Source organism: Ammospiza nelsoni, chromosome 25 (genome assembly GCF_027579445.1).
Source record: "Ammospiza nelsoni isolate bAmmNel1 chromosome 25, bAmmNel1.pri, whole genome shotgun sequence".
NCBI lineage: Eukaryota > Metazoa > Chordata > Aves > Passeriformes > Passerellidae > Ammospiza > Ammospiza nelsoni.
The window spans coordinates 5,624,888-5,651,747 of record NC_080657.1 but is presented as its reverse complement, the minus strand read 5'-3'; the positions used below and the strand labels follow the sequence as shown (position 1 = coordinate 5,651,747).

General features: G+C 48.0%; 1 protein-coding gene across 1 annotated transcript in view; it reads left to right on the top strand.

Annotated features, from left to right (window-relative positions):
• The window catches only part of HIVEP3 (HIVEP zinc finger 3), a 165,807-nt gene that overhangs the window by 56,997 nt on the left and 81,950 nt on the right, over window positions 1–26,860 (top strand). The window contains exon 3 of the mRNA XM_059488674.1: window positions 6,974–7,067. The gene's annotated coding sequence lies outside the window, so the exon portion shown is untranslated. The remainder of the gene's footprint in view (window positions 1–6,973; window positions 7,068–26,860) is intronic.

Below are 26,860 nucleotides of genomic sequence, written 5' to 3'. Positions count from 1 at the left end.
AGGCCGTGTCAAGATGGGCTGACCACCAGGGTGGGACCAGTCCCACCTCTCTTGGTCCTTTATTTCCATCCCCCTTCCCAAGCCTGGCATTCTTGTTGGTTTCCCCATTCCCAGGCTGAAGGAGGTCATGGAGAAGCCTGGGGCTGTGCTCTGAGGGGAGCAGGGCTCCCCAGGAACACCCCAAAGCTCTGCAGGGTTCAAACACCCAGGGTGAGTGGGAGGCAGCGTGGCTGGCAGGGTGAGGACAGCCCAAACCTGGCCCAGTGCAGGGTGAGAATTTCCTGCTCAGTTATTTCCCCCTGTGGGCTCCTTGCCAGGGCTCTCAGCAGCTCAGAAACCCCAAAGCCTCCTTGCAGCCCCAGAGGAAGGGAAAGCCCTGAAGCGAGAGGAGGCAGGGAATGAAAGCTTGGCAGGTTTGGGGGTTGAACCAGGAGGTGTGGGGCTGGAGATGTGGGAATGCAGGGGCTGAGCCTGGGGTGGGACACACTCAGCCACCCCAGCTCCAGGAGAGCCGTGGGGGCGGCTCCAAGCTATGAGGGGAAGAGGAGAGAGATCCCAGGACACCCTGCACTGGATAAAGGGACATAAAGCTCCCACCTGACCCGGATCCTGTTGGCATTTCCTGACCCCAGCTGAAGCCATGTCGTGGTTTGGAAAGCCAGGTGTCTGCTAAGGAGGGCAGGAGCCTCCCCTGAAATGGAGAATGTAAACCCTCCCCACCCCTCTGAATTGCTATAAATATTAAATCAAGGGGCTCTCAGGCAAAAAAAAATATGGGAGCAGGAAATAACAGTTCTTTACTAGGGAGGAAAATAAAAGGATAAAATAAACAATGCAGTACACTAGAACAACACTGGCAGAGTCAGAACCCAACCTGACACCCTGTGGGTCAGGCTGGTGGCAGCAGTGCCATTGGAATTGTGGCTCAGCCCTCCTGCAGTGTCAGGGCTGGTTCTGCTGGAGCAGGGATCCTGCAGAAAGGTGCAGTCTCTGCCTCTGAAGATCCAGGGGCAGAGGCAGCTGCTGTTCCTCTGGGCAATCCAGTGCAGAAGCCGTGCTGGTGTTGCAGAATCTCCAGATTCTATCCGGGTAGGAATGCTTGGCTCCTCCCTCTGGGCTCCCATCTCCCAGTGGGATGCTGTAGTTCTTATCAGCCATGCAGGGACATTCCATAGCTGTTATCAGCAGGTGTCTGCCCAGAGGGAGGAGTGGGTGGAAGAGATAAGGAAAACTGCCCACTGAACAGGAGACAACTGCCCCAGCTCTAACAGATGGTAAATAGAATACAACAGAATCCATCTTGCCTTGCAATCTGAGACAAGCCAAAACCCTTCTCAAGACTCCAGGGAGCCCAATGTCCATGGATGGAGCCAGCCCAGGCAGAGCTGAGCTCTCCCCTGGAGCTGTAGGTGCTGCAGGGATGAGAAGGGAAAATCCATCCCAGCAGTTTGTGCTGCTCTGGAATTAGGGCTGAGCCCTGGGAAAAGGGAGTTGCTCTGGATTCTTCTCCAAATCTCCACCTCTGGCCCTGTCGGGCTGCCAGTCCTCCCCAGGTCCCTCAGTGCCAGGGCAATGCTGAGGTTCCAGGCAGGTTCTGTGAGGGAAGGAGAGCACAAGGTGCTGTCTGTGTCAAAGCTGGGCTGAAGGGTAGCGTGCAACCCCAACTGTCAGCTCCCTGCAGGGCACAGCAGCAGCTGTGGCTGCCCCTGCATCCCTGGGGCTGTCCCAGGCCAGGCTGGACACTGGAGCCACCAGAGCCACCAGGGGAGGTGTCCCTGCCATGGAACAAGACGAGTTTCAAAGTCCCTTCCTTTTAATCCCCAAACAATTCTGAGATTCTGTGCTGTGGCTCCTCAGAGCAGCAGCTCCCAGCTCTGCAGGGATCCATGGAATTGGCAACTCCAGGGGTGTCCTGACCCCCCTTTCAGGGGCTCCTCATCCCCCTTTCCCCAGTTGCAGGCCAGGCTGGACATTGGCTCTGGCAGTGCCAGCAGCCCCAGAAGGGCTGGAGGAGCTCCCAGGAGCTGCCACCCTGCCCTGGCTCGGGGAGGGTGAGAGGAATTTTTGGGAGTTTGTATCTGTGGCTGGGAAATGAATTTCTAACTCCAGCCTGGAGGTGGAAGCTGCCCTGATAAAAGAGGTTCTAAAGCTGCTTCATCTCCAGTGCCTGCACTGCCCCTTTTTTGTTTTTTTTTTTGTTTTTTTTTTTTTTCTTTTTAACCTAAAATTCTTTGTTCCAAGTCCAGGAGGGGCTGATGGCTCCCAGTTAAGCTGGAGCTGAGCAGCAGGAGCCTGGCTGGGGCCTCTCAGGATGCTCCTGAACCAGGCTGGAGCTCCACTTGCCAGAGAAATGCAGAAGGAAATGTTGGGATGTTTGTCCATCAGCAAGGCCAGCAGTCATTTCCATCAGTGTTTGTGGCTGGGGAAGCCTCAGCAACCAGGGAGGGATGGGGCAGAAATTCCTTCTGCAGCCAGGAAAGCTCTCACTGTGCTGCTGAAGGGGGATGCTGATTTAGTGGCTATTTTTTTTTTTTTTGTTATTAAAATGAAAATTCCCTTGTGATAAAAGCCTCTTCTGGCACTGAGTTCTCCCAGGCTCTCCACAGCCGGGTGGCAGCGAGGGCTTGGTGATCATGGAATCATGGAATGGTTCAGGACCTTCCCTTCCCTTCCCTTCCCTTCCCTTCCCTTCCCTTCCCTTCCCTTCCCTTCCCTTCCCTTCCCTTCCCTTCCCTTCCCTTCCCTTCCCTTCCCTTCCCTTCCCTTCCCTTCCCTTCCCTTCCCTTCCCTTCCCTTCCCTTCCCTTCCCTTCCCTTCCCTTCCCTTCCCTTCCCTTCCCTTCCCTTCCCTTCCCTTCCCTTCCCTTCCCTTCCCTTCCCTTCCCAAACCTTCCCTTCCCAAACCTTCCCTTCCCAAACCTTCCCTTCCCTTCCCAAACCTTCCCAAACCTTCCCAAACCTTCCCAAACCTTCCCTTCCCAAACCTTCCCTTCCCAAACCTTCCCTTCCCAAACCTTCCCTTCCCAAACCTTCCCTTCCCTTCCCAAACCTTCCCAAACCTTCCCAAACCTTCCCTTCCCAAACCTTCCCTTCCCTTTTTTCCCATTCCCTGGGCAGCAGGGGAATGAATTCCCCCTCCCCACCAGGCTGGGGTTGCCCAGAGGAGTTTTTGGCATCTCCACTGCTCTGCCCACAGATTCCAACCCCAAACTCCCTTCCCCTCCCCTGATGTGGCTGCTCCTGGTGGGCAGAGCAGCCCAGTCCTGTTTCCCCTCCAGATTTTCAGGAAAACATTGATATTTTCAGAAAATAATATTGATATTTTGAAATATTGAAAGTATTTTAAAATATTGAAAATATTTTCCAAGGCAAACATGAATATTCCAGATCCTGTTGTTGCTGGGGAGGCCTGGAGAGGTCATGGGGCTCTTGGGGCAGAGCAGCCCAACATCAACCTGGGGGCACCCTGGAAATGCTTCATGTTCCTTGCAAAAGGTGCAGAAGGTCCAAAATGGAGCACAGGTCCTATGTCTGGTGGGATTTGTGTCCCAAAGAGGGGATTGGAATGTTTGCAATGAAAAATCAGATTATTTGTGGTGTCAGGGCATGGTTCTGTGCAGAGTTTGGAGTGTGACAGGGAAGAAGCTGTGATGTGGGTGTTGGTTGGGTTTTGGGAGTTAGGAATTGTTCCCTGGAAGGGTGGGGAGGGGCTGGGATGGAATTGCCAGAGCTGCTCCATCACTGGAAGTGAGGCAAAACTCAAACCACAGGATGGGGAATCATAGAAGTATGGAATTATGGCTGGAAGGGATTTGAAATCCCACCCAGTGCCACCCCTGCCATGGCAGGGACACCTCCCACTGTGCCAGGTGCTCCAGCCTGGCCTTGGGCACTGCCAGGGCTCCAGGGGCAGCCACAGCTGCTCTGGGCACCCTGGCACAGCCCAAACCTCTCTAACCAGGCCTTGCCAGCCTACAAACCCCCTGTGGCAAATGGCACTGGGGGCACCTGGAACCAGCCAGGCAATCATTCTTTCCTTTCCTTTCTCCATTTGCTGCAATGGGTTTTGGTGCTGGTTTCCATCCTTGGTTCAGGAATGTGAATGCCAGAGTGGTTTGGGTGGGAAGGGATCTTCAATGGCAGCTGATTGCAGCCCAGGGACACCTGCCACTGTGCCAGGTGCTGCCAGCCCCAATGCCCAACCTGGCCTTGGGCACTGCCAGGGCTCCAGGGGCAGCCTCTCTGTGCCCAGGTTGATGTTGGGAGGTTCCTTTTGATCTCTTGAGATCCCTGGGAAAATCCCAGAACCTTCCTGTTCCCAGCTGTGCTCAATGAAGATTTTGTTTGTGACAAGTCTGGCTTAAACTGTCCCCAAACAGAGCTGGGACCCCTCTGCCAGCCCAGGGAGCCTCTGGGGGGAGCAGAGCCTGTTCTGGTTCTATTTTTAATCTTTGTGGAATTGCTGAAAATCCTGGCAGGCTCTCAGGAGCCCCCTGCCCCAGCCTGGTTCCTGCTGAGGAATCAGAGTAGCTCTGCTGAGCCTTCCACCTGCAAGGGAAGGGTTTGTCTGCTCTGTGGGAAGGCAGATTGGTGCAAAAATAAATCTGCTTTGAGATCCTGTCACGTGAAGGGCACCTGCAGATGTTTGAGTTGAATAGTTTTAATTTTTCTCTAATTAAAAGGGTAATTTTTTGGATTATTTTACTGGACAGGAGTCCCCCTCCATTGAGCCTCACCCTCTGGGTGCTGTTGGCGCATCTTGGTCTCTTCAGTCTCTGTTTCTTCTCCACAAAATTGATGGAATTTTACTTCTTTCCCCTGTGCAGACAGATGCCTCTGCCTGTGTGTGTGATGTGCTGGAGGAGCTATTAATTTGGTTAATTAACTTGTGTAATTGAGCCACTGAGTTGCTTCCTGAGGGGTTTTTCTACCCTTGGAAAGAAAAAAAATTGGGAGTGAGAGGTAAAGCCACTTCCTGATGGGCTGTGCCTTAAATTCCTTCATCCAGGTGTTGGAGAGCCCTTGAATTCTTGAATTCCCCCTCAGGAAACTCCTGCTGGTGTCCAGCCTGGCGTGTTTGGTGCAATTTAGGGCTGTGACTGTAGGAGAGATGGGGTAGGATGGTGGGGATGGACAGAGAGCAGAGATCTCTGCAGCCAGGGCTGGGAACTTGTGGGTTATTGCAAAGGGCCTGGGTGCAGGGCCCTGCTGGGAGCTGCCAGCCACAGCTCAGAGCAGGGCACAAGGAGGGGCTGCAAAGAGAGAGAGAGAGAGAAAGAATAAAAGCAAAAGGGAAAAAGAGGTAAAGAAAATGGTAAAGAGGAAGAAGGCAAGAGTGTGGTAAAGAGGATGAGACAGCAAAGAATAAAAGTAAGAGGGAAAAGTGCAAAGTTCCCATTATAACATCATAAATCTTATTCTGTGCTGAATATTCTAATTCTCACTAACCAATATAGTACAAGATACAAATCCTACAGCATTTACATACCATACGATTAGTATATAACATTTACATACTATATGTATATAACTATTATGTACTATAAGAACTAGAGTTACTTATATATATATATACTGATATGATATGATATGGTATGGTATGGTATTGTATTATATTTTACTTATATATATGTATATATATATATAAGTATAATATATATGTGATGTATTTTATATATATATATTTATTGTGTATGTGTGTGTATGTATATATCTATCTATATCTATATCTATATCTATATCTATATCTATATCTATATCTCTACATCTATACTACATTTACTATAAGAATCATTACATTCCCACACTGGGTTACATTTTAAACCCTAAAAACTCCTCTTTGGGCCCTTCTGCCAAGCTGGCAGGGTCTGCTCTGAGCCTTGGGCCTGTCTGCAAGCAGAGGGGATTGTTTGATCCAAAGGGGATCACCTTCAGCTGGCCATGCCATTGTTTTCCAGTTGTTCAGTAACTGAGGGATCTCAAAGCTTGCTTTCATTTCAATCTCGCTTAGAGTTTCCATATTCTCAGAATCTTTTGCCAGGCAATCATATTGATAAGGCTTTCCTGTTTCATCTTCCCCAACAACGACCCCTCTGACAAACCCTACAGGTGATTTATTCTTTGTGTTGTGTCCCTTGGAAGGCCAGGCTGATGCCTCCCTGTGGTCTTCACTCCAAATCCATCCCCACACTGGGAATGTGAGACCTCCTCCCTGGAAATGTCCAACAAACCCCTGGGTGTGACATTTTGGGACATGGCTTGGTGGTGGCCATAGTGGGGCTGGTTTGGGGTTGGGTTGAATGGTCCTGGAGGGCTTTTCCAACCAAAATGAGGCCAAAAATCTGATTTTCTTCTCTGGATTTCCAGTCTTTGCTCTCTCCACCCATTTCTGATCATTCTGCTTGGGAATTTACCTGTGGTTTGAGGGAAATGTCCAACCATAACCATGCCATAAATCTGATTTTCTACTCTGGATTTCCAGTCTTTGGTCTCTCCTTCCATTTCAGATCATTCTCCTTGGGAATTTATCTGTGATTTCACTGAAATATCCAACCATAACAATGCCACAAATCTGATTTTCCACTCTGGATTTCCACTCTGTGCTCTGTCCCTCCATCTCAGATCATTCTCCTTGTCCTCATTGGGAATTTATCTCTGATTTGATTGAACTGTCCAACACCAGCACCTCAGTGGGGCCAAAGAGATGGAAAGTTCCCTTTGTTTATTTGTTGGACATTTTGTCTCTGCATCACAGCAAATGTTGGGGTTTATTTTATTTCACTATCACTATTTCATGTTGGGTTTTATTTTATTGCACCATTTCATGTCCAGATCCTAGAAATCCTGAGATTCTCCAAACCCCACCCTTTCAAGCCTGTATTTATCTCCCTGGTGGCCATGTCATTGATTATTCCTGCCTCACCAATTCACCCATCATTCCTGAAGTGTTTTTCTTTTTTTGTTGTTTCTTCCAGACCATTTCTACAATTTATCAAGACCATTTCGACTCCTAATCCTGGTTCTGAAGCACCTGCAGCCTGTCCCAGCCTGGTATCTGCAGCAATTTTAGTAAGAAAAATCTTCTTTTCCATCTTCCAAATGCATTTTAAAGGTTCCAGCCTGTGCTGGAGCTCCCATTTGCCCTTGGGCTTTGTGGAATTGGATTTGATGGTCCTGGCGGGTCCCTTCCAGCTCAGGACAACCTGGGGACACTCTGAAAATGCCTAATTTTCCTTGCAAAAGGTCCAAAATGGAGCACAGCTCCTCAGGCTGGTGGGATTTGTGTCCCACAGAGGAGATTTGAATGTTTGTAATTAAAAATCAGATTATTTGTGGTGTCAGGGCCTGGTGCAGAGTTTGGAATGAGAAAGGTAAGAAAGTGATTTGGGGGTTGGTTGCGTTTCGGGAATTAGGAATTGTTCCCTGTGAGGGTGGGATTTGTGTCCCACAGAGGGGATTCCATCAGCTTAGGACATTTGTAATGAAAAATCAGAATATTTGTGGTCAGGGCCTGAGTAAAGCTGGTTTGTACAGGGCTTGGAGTCTGACACAGAAGAAACTGTGATTTGGGGGCTTGGTTTGGTTTTGGGAAGGAATTGTTCCCTGGGAGAATAAGATTTCCGTCCCAAAGAGAGGATTCCATCAGCTTAGAAAGTTTGTAATGAAAAATCTGAATATTTGTGTATCAGGGCCTGGTTCTGTGCAGGGAAAGGGAAAAGGAAGAAAGTGTGATTTGGGGCTTGGTTGGGTTTTGGGAATTAGGAATTGTTCCCTGGGAGAGTGGGATTTGTGTCGCAAAGAGGGGATTGGAATGTTTTTAATGAAAAATCAGATTATTTGTGGTGTCAGGGTCTGGTTCTGTGCAGGGTTTGGGGTGTGACAGGGAGGAAAGTGTGATTTGGGGCTTGGTTGGATTTTGGGAATTAGGAATTGCTGCCGGGCAGGGTGGAGCGGAGCTGGGCTGGAATTGCCAGAGCTGCTGTGGCTGCTCCATCCCTGGCCAGGCTGAGCAGCCTGAAGGTGTTCCTGGATTGGAACTGGAAATTGATTTCATTTCCCTTCCAACCCAAACCATTCCTAGAAAATCAGCAATTCAGCTTTTCCCCATGGGTTTGGGCAGTTTTGGCTTTTCCTTCGCTCCCCACCTGCCATGGACCCCTCAGAGCTGCCTTTGGCTCCCCCTCGTTCCTCAGGGAGAGTTTGGGGCCGAGACCCCGAGGGCAGAAATGCAAACTGGGTTTATTTAATGCAAATTGAGTTTATTTCATGCATTTCAACCAGGTCTGTGGTTTCCAAACAAAATTCCAAACCCTTGGAATTTTACCCTCTTTCCAGCACTGCGTGATCATACCTGTATCTGCACGGGTTCATTTTTGTGGAGATGGCAAGAATTCCAGGGTTTATGACTTTCTGAGGAATAAAGGGTTTATTACAGAGCAGATTTATATTTATAATGTAAAGGGGCAGAGCCACAGGCTATCCCCAGGGACAAAATCCAGCAGGCAGCCACTGCTGGTGTCCCTGTGACTGTCAGGGTTTAGCAAATAAGAAATGAAAACAAATCCAGGGCCCCAAAGGTGATCAGGTGCAAATAAAATGAATTAATTCCTTGTTTTTCCCTCAGGAGGAGTCTAAATCCAGGCTTTGCTCTTGTGTTTGTCAGGGCATTCTTGGTTTTCGGCTTTCTCTGTGCCATCCAATGGTTCTGGAAGTTTAATTTAAACAAACAAAAAAATAAATATCTGCTTGTTTTTCACCTCAGACTTCCTAGAAATGATTATGAGTTGGGATTTTCAGCACCTCTGATATGCCATGCCCATATTTGAGGGAAACTGAGGCACCAGAGTTGGCTCCAGGGCTGAGCTCGAGTGAGAAATGCCAATTTCCATGACCTGCCTTCCCCAAAGTCACAAGAAATTGAGAGGAAACGAAGTTCTGGGAGCAAAGCCTTGCAGCTTGATATTTTCAAGGGCTTTAATGACATAAAACTGATTTACTTTGAGGGGAAAAGCTTGAAATATCCCTGCAGAGAGTACATAATGTGCATGGTTTTGTATTCATTCCCTGAATTTCAGGGGATGGATGAAACCTCTCCCAGGCATAATGGAATTATATTGGGATGTGCTCTCATCAGGGTGGTGTTAAAAGCAGATGCACAAAGGGAATTCTCTTTGGAGAGAGGGGAAAAAAACCCCTTATGTTACCAGTGAATGATTCTTAGCCCTGCAATAAACCTAATCAGCTTAATTAGGATTAATTTGGCCGCCTGGCTTTTATTTGTGTGGAATAAAAACAGATCTAAGGAGTTTTGTTGAAAACCTCTGTGAGTTTTAGTGATATTTTCGAGTTCTTTCACCTGAGCAGTGTAAAAATCTCTGCCTGGTTGGGCTTTTAGGGAGAATTATGCTGCACCCAGCATTTGAAGCCATTAATTCTCCATCTTCTCTTGCATCTTTCATTGTCAGGAAATCCATCTACTGTCCTCATTCCCATGTGGAGGTGACCCAGCTCTCCCTGGGTGTCTTCAAATGTGGTTTTTTGGAGGTTTTTTTTTTTTGAGGATTGTACCAAATCTCTCCTCTGGCAGCAGCCTGGTTCTGCTCCTGCTCTGCTGCCCCATCCCACATGAGGCTTTTTCCCTCTGTCCCAACACTCCTGTAATTTTCCACGTGTGTGTCTCACCCAGAGCTGCCTCTTTGCTCACTTGTTTATGTCCCTGACTTTTCTTGGCTTGGGTTGAACAGCCAGGTGTCTGCTGAGGAAGGCAGCAGCCTCACCTAAAATGGAAATTGCAAACCCCCTCCCTCTGAATTATTATAATTTTGAAATTAAGGGGCTCTCAGGCAAAGATACGGAAATAGGAATAACAGTTCTTTACTAGGGAAATTAAAAATACAAATGCAATGGTACAAACAAACCCTGCCAGAGTGAGAGCAGGCCCTGGCACGCTGTGGCTCAGGCTGGTGGCACAGCCCCATGCCATGGGGGCTCAGCCCTCCTGCAGTGCCAGCTGTGGCTCTGCTGCAGCAGGGATCCTGCACAAGGGAGGAGTTTTCCTCTGCAGTTCCAGGGCCCCCTGAGCCTCCTTTGCTCCAGGCTGAGCCCCTTCCCAGCTCCCTCAGTCGCTCCTGGGGCTCCAGCCCCTTCCCAGCTCCGTTCCCTGCCCTGAACATGCTCCAGCCCCTCCATGTCCCTGTCACCAGGGGCCCAGGACAGCTCTCAGCACTCAAAGTGGGGCCTCCCCAGTGGGACACAGGGAGACTTCAGGTTTTGATTCTGCTCTTTTTGTCATATTGGTTTCAGTGCCACAAAACTCTGGTGTTCTGTATCCTTCACATCTGACCTCGCTGGGATTCAGTCCTGTCCTGAACCCATGGCTGCCAACTCCAAAAGGGCACAAGGAGGTGCAGGGTGGGCACAGAGTGGTCAGGGCAGCTCAGGCTGGAGATCAGGGCAAGGTTCTTCCCCCAGAGGGTGCTGGCACTGCCCAGGCTGCCCAGGCAATGGGCACGGCCCCGAGGCTGCCAGAGCTCCAGGGATGCCCAGGCTGGGCTTGCTGGGGGCTCTGGGCAGGGTTTGGCTTTGGGATTGATCATCCCTGTGGGTCCCTTCCAGCTCAGCACATTCCATGATTGTGTGAGAGTGAGGGATGGGGGAGATGAAGGATGGGGGAGAAATTTGGGCAGCGCTGCAGGGATGGCCAGGGAGGGGCTGTTGGGGGGGTCTGGGCAGGGTTTGGGGTGGGACTGGGTGATCCTTGGGGTCCTTCCAGCTCAGAACATCCTGAGATCCTGTGACTTTGCTTTGCCACCACTCCCCAGGTGCAGAGGGTTGTGCTGGAAGTGTCAAATCAGAAGTTGTCCCCAGATCCTTCCTGGTCCCATGGGGACGGTGGCATCTCCTTGGCAGTGGCCTCTCAAATCCAGACTTTTCACCAGATCCTGTTTCAGACCCAGGGTTGTCTCTCAGAACCCAAAACCCTTCCCTAAAGTCACAAAGAGCCTTTTCTGCTCACTTTTTAGTAGGAAATGTTGTCACTTCCAAAATCTGCTTTGACTCATCCCTTTACACCCCTCTCTCCTGGCATCTTACTACACTCCCAGGGAGGTGTTAAGACCAGTTTTGGGCTTCCTTGCCTGTTTTTTTCAGTGTTTTCTCTCAGCTTGGCGCTGTGCAGGAGGCCTGGGCAGGGTGTGAAGTGTGTGTCCCTCAGGGGTGTCTCACTGCTCTGACATCAGCCCGTACCAGCACACAGCGGATGGTTTTCATTGAGGTACCACGCACTATTTTAAGCAGCTTCTAAAAATAAATCCCTGCCTGAGCTGCTGTTGTGGTAGCAATGTTTTATCTCTTAATTGGGGCTGTTTGCTGAGGGTGATTCATAGAAAGGAACTGAGCTTTCCAAGTTTTACCCTGAGGTGAAACAGCCGAGGTGATTTGTTGATTGTAATGCAGGCCTGGCAGCCAGGAGGAATTTTTGGATTTTCTCCACGTTTTTTCTTTTTGCTTTTCCCCTAAGGCTGCTGTGTCACATTAAACTCTGGACAAGCTCTTTCTCCTGGAGGTGTGTGGGAGGTGGCAGAGCACGTTCAGTGCGGGGACAGTGACCCTCAGAGCTCTGCATGTCACATCTAATGAGAGATACTGGCTGAGGGAAGGAATGAGGAATCCCTCTGGGAATTGAAGGGGAGATATAAAACTTGTGTGTGCTCAGAGCTATGGGGAAGAGGAGCCAGAGGTGGAGGGAGGCATTTCATCACTATCCAGGGAGCAGGAGATGACTCAGCCTTCCCACACTGTCACCTAATTCCTCCTGGACCCCTCACTGCAAACAGGGCCTGGAGGGGCTGGAGCACATCCAGGGCAGGGAACGGAGCTGGGAAGGGTCTGGAGCCCCAGGAGAGGCTGAGGGAGCTGGGCAGGGGCTCAGCCTGGAGCAAAGGGGGCTCAGGGGGCCCTTGTGGCTCTGCACAGCTCCTGCCAGGAGGGCACAGCCGGGGGGGTCGGGCTGTGCCCCAGGGAACAGGGACAGGAGCAGAGGGAACGGCCTCAGGCTGGGCCAGGAGAGGTTTGTGTTGAATGTGAGAGAAAATCCCTGTCCATGGCAGGGGAATCTGATCTGGAAGGTTCCCTGACATGACACCCACCCTGCCTGTCCTCTCTGGGGCAGAGCTCAGGTCAGAGCTGTGTTGGGCTCTGCTCCAGGGAACAGGGACAGGAGCAGAGGGAACGGCCTCAGGCTGGGGCAGAGGCAACCTGAAGGTGCCCTCACTGGGGGAACCTGCCCTGTGTCCTCACCTGAGAAAAGGGAACCTGCCCTGTGCCCTCACTGGTGTCCCCAAGCAAAGGGAACCTGCCCTGTGCCCTCAGTGGTGCCCTGGGCAAAGGGAACCTGCCCTGTGCCCTCAGTGGTGCCCTGGGCAAAGGGAAGCAGAAGCTGAGCCCGAGCTGAGGCACCAGTCATTGTGCAGGGGAGGCCGCACCAAACTCTGAAGTTGCCCATGAGGTTTTCTCCTCTGACCCTCTGAGGGGTGGATTTGGGGCAGAGTTTTGTTCTCCACGAGGAGGCAGAGCAGAGTGAGGCAGCGCTGCCACACTGAGTGACTCAGCTCAGACAAGCACAGCACGTCCTGAGCAGGGAGGGACCCCCAGGACCACCCAGCCCAGCTCCTGTCCCCACCCAGGACACCCGAACAACCCCAGCCTGAGCACACTAGAGATGGCCACAAGCCCTGGCACTGTGAAGATGTGCCCACAGCTCTGCAGAGCTGTTGGAGCCCTGGTTATTGAGAATTTCAGACTTTCTGTGCTGCCAGGCACTGACCCCCAGGAGAACACTGCACTGACCTGAGGCTGTGGAGAAGCTTCCAGAATGGAATGACAGAACTGGGATTGTGGGTGTGGAGTTTGGATAGAAGTGTCTGATATCACAGGGTGGGAAACTTAGAGTTCGGGGTTTAGAATGTAGTAATAGATATGGAGCAAGATGGAGGTTTGGGACAGAGGCTGGTCCTTCTCCTTTTCCTTTTCCTTTTCCTTTTCCTTCTCCTTCTCCTTCTCCTTCTCCTTCTCCTTCTCCTTCTCCTTCTCCTTCTCCTTCTCCTTCTCCTCCTTCTCCATGGATTTGGCTGGTTTTGTGTAATTGGACAAAAAGTCCCCATTGAGGGTCACAGGTGGTTGATTATTGGGTTGAAAGTGAAAATAATTTATGTGTCATTTCTTAATTGGACAGTTTATCCCTAAAAGGCCTTGTAGAGAGAGATGGGGCTCCATTTTCAGTGTGTCAGAGTGAAGTGCTGCAGAGCTCAGGGTTTGTGAGACTGTGACAGAGATAAGTGCTAACAAACATCTGAGTCCAAATGAGACATATCATCTCACATTTAATCCCAACCTTGGCAAAAAAAAAAAAAAAAAAAAAAAAAAGAGTTAAAACTCAACAGAGAACAACAGGAAAACCACCAAAGGGCTGGAAAGTCTTGTGGTGATGCTCACAAACCCCTGGCAGGATCCTCAGGGTGTCAGAGCGTTGCGTGTTGGTCTGGATGCTGCCACCTCCTCCCCTCCTGGGGTGAAGGGGCCTTTCAGAGGTGGCAGCACACTCCTCCTCCTCCTCCTCCTCCTCCTCCTCCTCCTCCTCCTCCTCCTCCTCCTCCTCCTCCTCCATCAACTCAACCCCAACTCAACACAAACTGAATCTCACTTATAACAAGGGCATGGGGCATTTTGGCTTTGTCAGGATCCTGCTGTTGGCTGTGGGAGCCTGGGATCACAAGTGCTGCTCTGTAAATTTGTTTAGCTCTGAACTGGAAAGGACCAGAGGGTCATTTTTGGGCTGATTTGGAGGTGATTTGCTGTGCATTTCAGGAAATGCTGCCTCAGAGGCAGCAAAAACAGCTAAAAAGAAAGAGAATTTTTATCAAGGCAAAAGGGTGCCAGAGGCTTAGGCTGAGAACAGGGGAATTGGTTTTGTTTACAGGGGTCAGGCTCTTTAAAATGCTGTTTCCTTCATTCATCTTCATTAAGGAAATGACACTCAGAGCGAAAATGAAACACCCCAGGGAAATAAAATGCCTCCAAGTGTGGAGGAGATCTGCGCAGAGCTACAGAGCATTTTGGATGAGTTTATTCACTGCATTGCCTCGTGGGGAAGGGAACCAGACCCTCCCCATCTCTGGAGGTATGCCAGGCCAGGCTGGACAGGGCTGGGAGCACCTGGTATGGTGGGAGGTGTCCCTCCATGGCAGGGGTGGGATGGGGTGGGATTGAAGGTCCCTTTCACCTCAAACCATTCCAGGATTCTGGGATTCAATAATTTAATGATTCAGTAATTCAGTGATTCTATGGTTCTATGATTCTGTAGTTCTGTAGTTCTGAATCCATAATTCAGTGATTCCATAATTCAGTGATTCCATGATTCAGTAATACAGTGATTCGATTATTCAATGATTCAATAATTCAGTGATTCTGTGAGTCTATAATTCTGTGATTCTATGATTCAGTAATTCAATATTCAATGAACAATTGTATATTTAAGATACACAATATTCAATTGAATAGTGAATATAATAACAAGAGCTCATGTTTAATAATTGAATATTGAATGCTACATTCAATTGACAATTGAATGTAATAACAACAACTCAGTTATTCAATGATTGAATAATTCAGTGATTCCATGATTCCGTGATTCTATAATTCCATGATTCTATGATTCAATCATTCAATATCCAATAAATAATTGAATATTAAATATATTCAATATTGAATTGAACATTGAATATAATAATAACTCAATTATTCAATGATTTAATAATTCAGTGATTTCATAATTCTGTGATTCTGTAATTCTATGATTATATGATTCAATGATTTAATAATTCAGTAATTCAGTGATTCTGTGAGTCTATAATTCTATGATTCTGTGATTCAATAATTCAATATTCAATGAATAATTGACTATGAAATATACTCATTATTAAATTGAATATTGAATATATTCAAATACAGTTGAACATTGAATATAATAATAATAGCTCATATTTAATCATTGAATATTTATTAGTGTATTCAATTGAATATTGAATATAATAATAACAACTAAATTATTCAATGATTGAATAATTCAGTGATTCCATGATTCCGTGATTCTATAATTCTGTGATTCTATGATTCAATAATTCTATGATTCAATGATTGGAGAATTCAGTGATTCCATGACTCAAATGATTCCATGATTCCATAATTCCGTGATTCTGTAATTCTATGATTCTATGATTCAATGATTCTGTGATTCTATGGTTAAATAATTCAATATTCAATGAATAATTGAATATTAAATATATTCAATATTCAATTGAATATTGCATACAGTAATAACAGCTCAAATTTAATAATTGAATATGGAATACAATATTCAATTGAATATTGAATATAACAAAAACAACTCAATTATTCATTGATTTAATATTGTATTCAGGGATTGATTATTGTATTTGTGGGGCTCCCAGACAAAGGAAGGAATGATGAATCTGACTCTGTATTCTTAGAATAATTTCTTATTTTATGATACTATAATTTATTAAAGAATACTAAACTAAAGAATACAGAAAGGATACTTACAGAATGCTAAAAATATAAAAATGAAACTCGTGACTCTTTCCAGAGTCCTGACACAGCTTGGCCCTGATTGGCCAAAGAGTGAAAACAACTCCCAGCAGAATCCAATGGAACAATCACCTGTGGGTAAACAATCTCCAAACACATTCCACATGAGCACAGCACAGGAGAAGCAAATGAGATCAGAATTGTTTTCCTTTTCTCTGAGGCTTCTCAGCTTCCCAGGAGAAAAATCCTGGGCGAAGGGATTTTCCCAGAGAATGTGAATGTCACACATGATCTCTGCTGGATCTGCCAGGCAGGTGGAGCTGCCCCCAGCCCTGCTCCCTCCCAGCTTCCCAAATGCTGACCCAGCCCTGCAGAGCTGCAGGGGGAGAGACCAGGCTGCACAAAGGGCAGCCCAACTCCCCAGCCCCCCACGCTGGGTGAAAATCCCAGCAGCTCTTCCAGGGATGGGAAAGAAGGAGGGGAAAATGAGCAGAGAAGTGTCTTAGGTTGGAAGATGTGTCTGGGGATGTGTGTTTTATTCTGTCCCCACCTGTCAGAGCTGGGGCAGTTCTCTGCTGTTCTTGGGGCATTTTTCTTTATCTCTGCCACAGCAAATCCTCCCTCCAGGAGATCTCTGCTCTCCATGGCCACTGAGTGTCCCTGGGGAGCTCCCAGTGGGGCTGGGGTTGCTCTGGGGCTGGGCTTTGTGTGCTGTGATCCCAGAGCCAGGGCTGCTCAAGGGAGGGATTGTCCTGCTCTGCTCTGGGCTGGGCTGGCCTCTCTCCAGTGCTCAGGGGAGTTTGGGGTGTAAGAAGGATCTAAATGTGTTTAGAAAGTGTCCAAAAGTGGGACAAGGGGATGGGGAAGAGTCTGGAGCAGCTGAGGGCTCTTGGTGTGTGCAGCTGGAGCAGGGCACACTGAGGGCAGAGCTCAGGGATCTGCAGCTCCTCCCGAGGGGCAGCTCCCATCCCTGCTCTGGGACAGGGACAGCAGCCAGGGCACGGCTGGGGCTGGGCCAGGGCAGCTCAGGCTGGAGCTCAGGGCAAGGCTCTTCCCCCAGAGGGTGCTGGCACTGCCCAGGCTGCCCAGGCAATGGGCACGGCCCCGAGGCTGCCAGAGCTCCAGGGATGCCCAGGCTGGGCTTGCTGGGGGCTCTGGGCAGGGTTTGGGGTTGGGATTGATCATCCCTGTGGGTCCCTTCCAGCTCAGCACATTCCATGATTGTGTGAGAGTGAGGGATGGGGGAGATGAAGGGTGGGGGAGAAATTTGGGCAGCGCTGCAGGGATGGCCAGGGTGGGGTTGGTGGGGGGTCCAGGAGCTGGAATGGATCATCCTCCATTTAAAAACATAATTTTAAAAATCTTGGTGCTCCAGAACAAAAAATACAAATTTTGCCACTGGCAGCCAGCCAGATGTGGATACACGAATATCAAATGCTTTGCAAAGAACAGAAATATTTATTTGTATTATTATGGGGTTTTTTTTTTGTTTTTTGTTTTTTTTTTTTTTTTTTTTTTGACCTTCAGCACTGTGGGCTCTCCATGACCAGAGAAAATTGTGCTGGTTTCTGGTTTCTGACCATTGCTGCTCATCCAAACCCATCCTGGAGTGTCACAGTTGGCCTGTGCACACCACAGCCCCAGCTGCTGCCTGAGGCTTTGTGTGAGAGGCAGAGAAATGTGACTGAAAAGGAGCAGGTTTCCAAGAATTCCCCATGCTTTGCTTTGTGCAAGTCTGAAATGCAGGATGTGTTTCTCTTACCCCAAGCAGATTTCCAGCAGCAATTATAGGTGAATTACAAAAATTGCTAGGTTTAGGGAGGACCCACAGAGATCTGTCCTTGGGCTGTGGGAGTTGGGGTATTTCTCCTCAAAGAGCAAAACCAACATTAAAAACATCTGGGATTGAATTTTAGCAGTCTGGGCACTGAAGCCAGAAAAAAAAAAAAAAAAAAGCCTCAAAAAAAGGGAACAGAATCTTAGCAGAGAAGGAATCAATCACCAGAACATCCTCAGTGAGAGCTGCTGCTTCTGCCACTGTTTGCAATCTTTAAATGAAGACTATTTTCTATTTTTATGTGAGAAATTGAAGCTTAAAGATGAGCCAGGTGCAGAAATGCCTGGGGGGTTCTGCAGCCTGGGTTTAGCAGGTCAGGCTTAGTCAGGCCCTGTGCTGGGTCCTGGGCTTAGTGTCTGAGTGTCTCTGAGGACCCTGCAGGGTTGTGGCAGCACTTTTTGAACCACCAATTTTTTCATGTTCCTGGAAATGCTGATTCTAAAAAACCAGCAGAGTTTTTGGCTGAAATCTGCAGCAAAGCTTTTTGGCTGAAACTCCCTGTCTGCAGTGCCCCATAAATAGGAGCAGCAGTGTTATCCAGATAAAACCAGTGTTATCTCTTAGTCTGGGGCTGAGAGGAATTCCCAGGATAAATGCTGGGCTAATTTCACTCCAGTTCATCACTGGTGGTGACTTTGAGGAGCTTAATGAGGCTCCTGATCAACTCACAAAACAAAAGCTGAGACCTGCAGGGGCTCCGTGGGTTATTCTGCCCCTGGGCAAACAAGCAACTTCTTGTGCCATGATCCTTTTTAATTTAATGCATTTTGAGGGATTCATTTTACAGTTCTGAGCCCCTTCCCTTAAACTCCAGGTGTGGGTGTAAGACTGACACATCTGCTGGGGGGAGGAATGGGATCTTCTAAATGGACTTTTAGGAGAGAAAATAAAAACCAAACCCAAAAGCAACCAAAAACCCATGAAAAATAAAGGCATTGTAGTCTCACAGGATGGTTTGGGCTGGAAGGGACTTGAAGACCATGGGCAGGGACACCTTCCAGGACCTGCTCATGTTGGACATTTCTCTGGTTTTGGGTGTGAGATCAGCGTTCTGCTCATCTTCCCAAGCATCCTCCCTGTGACACCAGAGCAGGGCCATATTTGCAGCTCTCCTTGCCCGTGGATGAGCTCAGAAGGCTCAGAGAGGAAAATCTTACAAAGCCTTTGGAAAGCCAAGGCTGTAATTTCAGTGAGCTCCTCCGCCGTGACCCAACCGCTTGGGTTCCCCCAGCCGTGCCCCCATGGGTGTGAGCTGAGCAGCTCAGGAGGGCTCTGGGGTTTCCTGCAGCCCCAGGGATGATTCAGCACCTTGCAGGCAGCTCAGGTCGGGCTGGTTTGGGTGTGGGAGCACCATTCTTGCAGCACCCCGTCCTGCAGCTCAGCCCCACGTCCCTGCTGCGGGTGATGGAGCAGCGCACGAAGCTGCTGCTGCCTGCACCAGGTTTGCACCAGGGAAACTCCTGGGTGGAGACCCCGAGGGGCTGGAGCACTCCTGGGGGAACCTGAGCGCTCCTGGGGGAATCGGAGCCACCCTCAAGCTCTGCTCTGTGCAGGGTTTCCGAGCCCTGGGGCGCTGACGGAGGTGTGGAACCACATCCTGCCCACGCTCGGAGCCTCCCCGTGAGGAGAGAGTGACTGAGCTTGCAGAGCTCACAGGAGAGCCAGGAGCCTCCTGCCCTTTCACACCATCAGCCCAGGGCAGTTTTGCTCCTCTGCCCCTCGTTTTCCCACCTTGCCACTGGCTGGTCACTGCTTGGTCACCTGTTGGTCACTGGTTAGTTACTGGTTGGTCATTGGTTGGTCACTGCTTGGTCACTGGTGGATCAACCTGTTGGTCAGTGTTTAGTCAATGGTTGGTCACCTGTTGGTCATTAATTGGCCATTGGTTGGTGACTGGTTGAGCACTGATTGGTCACCGGTTAGTCACTCGTTAGTTACTGGGTGGTCACTGGATGGTCACTGGTTGGTCGATGGTTGGTCAGTGGTTGGTCAATGGCTGGTCACTGGTTGGTCACTGGATGGTCAGTGGTTGGTCATTGGTTTGTCACTGGTTGGTTATTGGTTGGTCAGTGGTTGGTTATTGGTTGGTCACCGGTTAGCCACTGGCTGGTCACTGATTGGTCACTTAATGGTCACTGATTGCTCACTGGATGGTCAGTGTTTGGCCCCAGGTTGGTCACTGGTTTGTTACTGGTTGGTCACTAGTTGATCACCTGTTGGTTACCAGTTGGTCACTGGTTGGTCACTGGTTAATCACTGATTGGTCACCAGTTGGTCTCTGGTTGGTTATTGATTATTCACTGGTTGGTCAGTGGATGGTCACTGGATGGTTACTGGTCGGTCACTGGCCAGTCAGTTGTTGGTCAGTGGTTCGTCACCAGTTGGTCACTGGTTGGTAACTGGTTGGTCACTGGTTGGTTCAGTGACTGGCCCTGGGCACAGTGTTCCTGCCCTGCCCAGGCCTGGCACTGCCCAGGGTCCCTCTCACTGTGCCCGCTGCTCTGTTTGAAGCCCTGAGCTCTTCTCCAGGCCCCCTGCCCTGCCCTGGGCTCTCTCTCAGGGCCCTCATCCCACCCCTCCCTGAGCCTGTCCCCACTGCTGTGTCCCTGCTGTGACAGAAATGTCTCTGCAGACACCAGAACCCTCAGCTCTGTGCAGAACCCCAGACCTGAGCTCTGCTCCGTGCCTGTCAGGGCCTGCAACCGTCCTTTATTTGATGCTCAGGCATCAAGCAGGAATGCTGGCCCCTGGAGAGGGTTTTTTTTTTTTTGTGCTTTTAATTTTTTTTTTACCTTTCCTAAAGAGGCTGGAGGCAATTTCAGACTTGCCTTGTGTCCAAACATTGCTTTGCCCATGGAGGGAGAGGCAGAGGTCTCGTTCCAGCACTGGCTGCTTGTCCACAGGGTGGATTTAACAGGGAATTGTCCCTCCCTGACCCAAACCCAAATTTTTTGGGATTACTGAGGGGTCCCTGTGCTCGGGGCTGGTTTGCAGCAGCCCCTTGAGGAAGGAGTCGCTGTTAAAGGTTCAGGGCTGTGCTTGGTAAATGGTATTTGGGGAAAAAAAATATTGTTCTGCTCTGGGACACACCAGGAAAAGAATTGGGAATCCAGCTGTGAGGGTTCCTGGATTTCATCAAGGAATCTGAACAAAAATCCAAAAACTCCTCGTGACATTTCTCACACTGACCCAGCACAGTCAGAGGGGGCTGAGGATACCCTTTGCCAGCAGCTGATGGATTTAAGTGTTTTTATTTGGTTTATTTATTTATTTTTTTGAAGCAGCCACTTAATCTCAAATTCAGGTGTGTGGCTGCTTGTGACCTTTGAAGAATTTCTTGCTTGCATTGAAATAATGTTTGTTTTGTTTTTTTTTTTTTTGTGATCTCTCAGCTGTTCCATCAGAGATTTCATCCCAGGGAGGGTTTTTGAAGCATTCTTCTCCTCAGGGCTCTGCAGAGCAGGAGAATTTTTGGATCAGTAGCTGAGTACATGAGTAATTTCTGGCTCTGGGTGCTCTGCAAATCTCAGATCTGTTTTTTTAATTTCTTAGAAAAAGGTAACACACATTTAAATAAATCAAACAGGTTGGATGTGTTAAGGAAAATATTAGTCCATTTTTTCTTGACAAACACATTTAAATTCTTTTTAAAATACCCCCCAAATGAACATTTTGAAGCCTGTTTTTTATTAAGCTAAACTGAAGGAATGTGATCTCAAATTGCCTGGATGTCTATCCACAGGGATATATATCCACTGTCTTTGCTAGGGATGGCTTAAAAAATACATTTATTTGCCTCGAAATCTTTAATATTTGACCTGCAGATCATTTCCTTGATGCCATTCCAGCTTTAAGCCATGATGAGCTCAGCTGGGAAGTGCTAGGAGGTGTTTTTAAGGTATTTTTGGTCACCAGTGTGAGCTGGTTTCTAATTAAACAGAAGCTCACACTTTATCTCATTAGAGTCATGATAACAAACGTGCACAGCTCTGGCTGATCATTGGGAATGAATTCCCTGAGTCTGGCAGGGTTAGAAAAGGGGAGTTTGTGCCACTGAATGGTCTCGTTCTCCCGGTCTGCACGGAGGTGGCACTTGGCTCCTGGTTTGGATTTGTTGGGATGATTTATCCAGGCCCCGGATGGGACCCAGCAGGCACAGCTGGAATATTGCCAGGAGGCACAAGGTGCACCTGGGACTGCTTTCCTTTGGATCCAGGGCAAGTTGTGGAACAGAACTTTGGACCTCAGTGGTGACTCTGGGGGTCACCTCAATTCGCCATCTGCAGATGCCTTCAGCAGTAAATATGAACAGCAAAAGGCCCAAAATTGAGTTGTTTCTCATGAATTAAAGTTCTGGAATGTTCTGTTAAACATCCCTGGGGGTGTTTAACAAAGCCTGGATGTGGCACTGGGGGCCAGGGTTGAGTTGAGGGGTTGGGGCTGGGTTGGACTCAATGGTCTTGAAGGTCTCTTCCATCCCAGTGATTCTGGGAATTCTGTGAATTCTGTGAATTCTGTGAATTCTGTGAATTCTGTTATTCTGTGAATCCTGTGGCTGCCCCAACCCTGGAATGTCCCAGACCAGGTTGGAAACAACCTGGGGGAGTGGAAGGTGGATGAGCTTTAAGGTCCCCCCAGCCCAAACCATTCCATGGTTCCATGAATCCGTGCCCAAGTCAAAGTCCAGCAGGTGGATGCAGCAAACTCAAACCTTCCACATGAGCTCCTCCCTTGGTCTGTGGCCCCAGATGAAGATCCCTGTTCCCATTGAGTGGGAATGGGGTGAGGCTGGGGTGAATCCTCCTGCTCATCCTTCACCCCAGTCCCCCTGGGATCTGCTGGGGTGAATCCTCCTGCTCATCCTTCACCCCAATCCCCCTGGGAGCTGCTGGGGTGAATCCTCCTGCTCATCCTTCACCCCAATCCCCCTGGGAGCTGCTGGGGTGAATCCTCCTGCTCAGCCTTCACCCCAGTCCCCCTGGGATCTGCTGGGGTGAATTCTCCTGCTCATCCTTCACCCCAATCCCCCTGGGAGCTGCTGGGGTGAATTCTCCTGCTCATCCTTCACCCCAATCCCCTGGGAGCTGCTGGTGTGGTCTCCCCTGTGTGGCTTTGTCCTCCTGGCTGCATCCTGTTCCTATTTGGAGCCCTCAAACCCTTACAGGGATAAAGGGAAGGAAAATGTCAGGAAGTGGCACTGTCTGAAGAAATGGAGCAAGGAAAAGGCAGCACCAGGATTCCTGGGTTTTGAACTGGTATTTAAGTCTTGGAATGGCTGTTCCACCCCAGGCAGGAGCCTCCAGGTTCTTACTTTGATACAGAATTGTTCAGTTTATGATTATTCCTTGTCCTGCAGCTTTGCTGTACTCAGATTTGTCCCACCAAAGCTGAGCTCTTCCCCATCCAAATCCACCTCAGGTGTCCCAAAGAGCCACTCCAATCCACTGGAAGAAGAAGATGCTGGAAGAAATATTTGGCCAGGCTGGATCCCTGTGTAGGAGTCAGGAATTTCTGAGGCATGCAATGGGATTGAAAGGGTGGAGACTCCCTGGTGTGGAGGAGATCATGTCTGGGGTTCTGAGCACGTGGAAAATCCTGCTCTGGGTTTTGTCCCGTGCCCCCAGCCAGTGCTGGTGCTGTGGATTCCTGAGGAACAGGTTTATGAGGGGAAAAACCAGAAGAGAGGGACAGGCAGCCAATGGGGTCCCTACATAAATATTTGCCTTCATCTACAAGAAGGATCTGTTAAGAAGAGGCCAATCACCTGGAAATGACCCAAACCACGTTCTGCTGCTCGTTAAGCCCTGCCTGTTTCCCTGGCACAAGGTGTATTTTTGTGTGAGCAGACAAGGCAGGTCTGTGAGCCTGTGATGACAAGGGAGCAAACACTGCCCAGACTTGACTCTGCCCTCCCTGCAAAGCTCCCGACATTCCCTCCAAACTCAGTCATGCTTTCTCTCCCTTTCCTGTTAAACAAATTCATATCTTGATTTCGAGTTATTTGTGCTCTCTGTGTGCATCCCAGTGCTGCAAAACACGAGGTTTTCCCCCCTGGATCTGGTGTGGGGACTATCAGGATTTTCCATGGGGGACAGGAAAATTCACACCCTTCCAGCTGTCTGAAATGGGGATCTGTCTAGAATTGCCTAGAATTGGGATTTGTCTTGGAATTTTTAACCAAATTGCCCATGGAGGTGTGTGTGTTTGTGCACAGACAATTTCAGGATAAAAACACAGATATATAAATATATATCTGTACAGATATTTATAATTTTTAACCAGAATTACACATGGAGGTGTGTGTGTGTGTGTGTGCACAGACAACTACAGGATAAAAATATAGATATATAAAAAAATAAATATATAAAAATAAATATATACAGTAATATATATATGCATATAGATAAATAAATATATACAAGATATAAATGAAAATATATCTATATAAAATATAATATCTATATTAAAATATAGATATACAAATAAAGATATACAAGATTTAAATAAGAATAAAAATATCTATATAAAATATACCTATATTAAAATATAGATATACAAATAAATATATAAAAATATATACAGTAATATGTATAAATATAAAATTATATATTTTTAATATAAAAATAAATATATACAAGATAAAAATAGCCACAATATCCTTTGGAAATGAGAGGCTGGGTAAGGAAAAACTCCACCTTGTGCAGCTGGCTCTGCATTCCCTGGTGAATCCCTTTCCAGCAGCTCCACCTTGCCTAGGAAAATATTTACCTGAAGAAAAGCTGTGTTAATTAACCCAACCACGGAGTGGGAGCACAGCAGAGGCTTTGTGGGGCTGAGGGTGGCACTGGGGACAGGCAGGGACTTGCTCACGGTGTCACATTCATATTTCTGGGTTTGTCACCGTTTCTGTTATGTGACAAAATGTAAATGAATGTCAGGATTTGCTCCCCACAAGGCTCTGGAAAAGGGAGATTTCCAGCCTGGAGAGAGGATCACAAACTCTGGGTTTGCCTGTAGAAAATAAATGGATTATTTATCTCTATTTCTGCCTTTCATTGAGGGTAGGGAAAAGCCCCATTGCCTATGGTCTGAATCAGCTGGGAAAGTTTCCTTGTTGAATTTCCACTGAGATTCCAATTATTTTTTCATTTCAACAGAAATCTTTCATCATCTCCTCTGTATATTTAATTAAAAGAGATCCAGACTGGCACAGCACAACACTGTGTGTTCCTGCTGTGTCCAGAAAGTGCAAAATCTGATTTGTTTTGATTTTCACGCTTTCACAGGTGAAGGAATTCCCAAACAAAAAAATTCCCAAGGAAAAATGCTTTTGCACCATCTTAATGGAGGAAATTTATAATATATTTCTATTTTTACAGTACCTTCCATTCTTTAGAGCACTGAGGAACTTGATTAACACAAAGTTGGAATTCCAAAGATGGAATTCTGTCCATGAGGAGAGGGCAGCCTTGTGTGGTACTGCAGGGCAGCAGGAAAATGGAAAATTCCTGCTCCTCCCTCCTGCATCCAAAGCAAACTGGCAGCTTTTTGTGCTATCAGCTGGAAGGAAGGATCCCTTCAGTGGGGCTGAACAATAATCTCAGAGCTGGTTTTAATTCCATTCTGTTTAAGTCTTATTGCACTTTGCTTAATTGCCTCTGCTTTGTCGTTAACGAGACAAAGAGCAGTTTGTGTAAGGGAAAAATTGTCGAGCAGCAGAGCTGGAATTTGCATGTTAAAAGTTTCCTTTTTTTATTGTTTTCACTGCCTTCCAATCCCTCATTTGGTTTGGTTTTGTTCAGTCCTACAAAGCTGCTGTGCCCTGCAGGTGACATCACCAGCCTGGCTGTATCCTGCCAGGGCATCCTTAGGGAAAACTCCTCTGGATCATGCCCAGGAAGGTTCTGCATGGGCAGGACCAGCCCTGCTCACACGTGGATGGGGCAGAGCTTCCCTGTCACAGCCATCCAGCAGCCTGGGTGCTTCTGCAAGCTGCCAAAAGGTTCCCTCTCTCAGAATATTTGCAAAACACACCAAAATTCCTCATTTTTTCCCCATTTTTTTCAATTTATTCCTCTTTTTTTTTTTCCATTTTCCCATTTATTCCTCATTTTTTCCCGTTTTTCCTATTTTTTCTGATTTTATCCATGGATTTGCTCCAGCTCCCACAGCAAGCAACGGTCAAGAAAGCAGGGACTGAGACAAGCAATGCAACCCATGGCACTTCTTGGGTGTTTTTTGCTGGGTTTTTTGAGTTTTTTTTTTTCCCAATTATTTTCTTTAGTGAATCCTGAGGGGAATGCTACTCTCAGGAAGCCCTGGAATGCCAAATAAAGGAAAGGAAATTACATTAATTCAGCTGGAGGAAACTTGGGAAAAGCTGCTCCTCCCTGGTGTTCCCCCGCTGTGGAGAGCCAGAAAAGGCTGAGTTACTTCGAGCTGAAAAGGGCACATTTGCAACTTTACTGCAGAGCTTTCCCATGTCCTTGTTGGAACAAACTGCCCAGGGAAGCAGTGGAATCTCATTCCTGGAAGTGTTCAGAAAACGAGCAGCCATGGGCTTTGGTGTCTTGGTTTTGAAAGCCAGGAGTCTGCTAAGGAAGGCAGGAACCTCCCCTGAAACAGAAAATTTAAACTTTCCCCACCCCTCTGAATTGCTATAAATTTTAAATGAAGGGGCTTTCAGGCAAAAATATGGGAGCAGGAATAACAGTTTTTTAATAGGAAAGAAAAAAAAAAAGGATAAAATAAACAATGCAGTGAACTAAACCAACCCTGCCAGAGTCAGAACCCAACCTGACACCCTGTGGGTCAGGCTGTTGGCAGCAGTGCCATTGGAATTGTGGCTCAGCCCTCCTGCAGTGTCAGGGCTGGTTCTGCTGGAGCAGGGATCCTGCAGAAAGGTGCAGTCTCTGCCTCTGAAGATCCAGGGGCAGAGGCAGCTGCTGTTCCTCTGGGCAATGCAGTGCAGAAGCCGTGCTGGTGTTGCAGAATCTCCAGATTCTATCCGGGTAGGAATGCTTGGCTCCTCCCTCTGGGCTCCCATCTCCCAGTGGGATGCTGTAGTTCTTATCAGCCATGCAGGGACATTCAATAGCTGTTATCAGCAGGTGTCTCCCCAGCTGTGGAAGAGATAAGGCACTTAAAAGAAGACAGCTGCCATCCAGATGGCAAATAGATACAATTTGCTTGGCAATCCGGGACATTTGGGAACATGGTGGGATTGGGTGGAAGGCTGGACTTGTCCTGAAGAGCTTTTCCAATATTAATAATTTGGTGTTTCTGTGGAAATCCTGCAGGAGTTACATGGGCTGGTGTGAGGTCTGGATCCTGGAAAAATCTGTGTGGATAAAGCACTGGGGAATGTTTTGGGAATGGGGATTAGCTCGTTATTGCCACAGCCACGAGGTCCCTGCTGCTG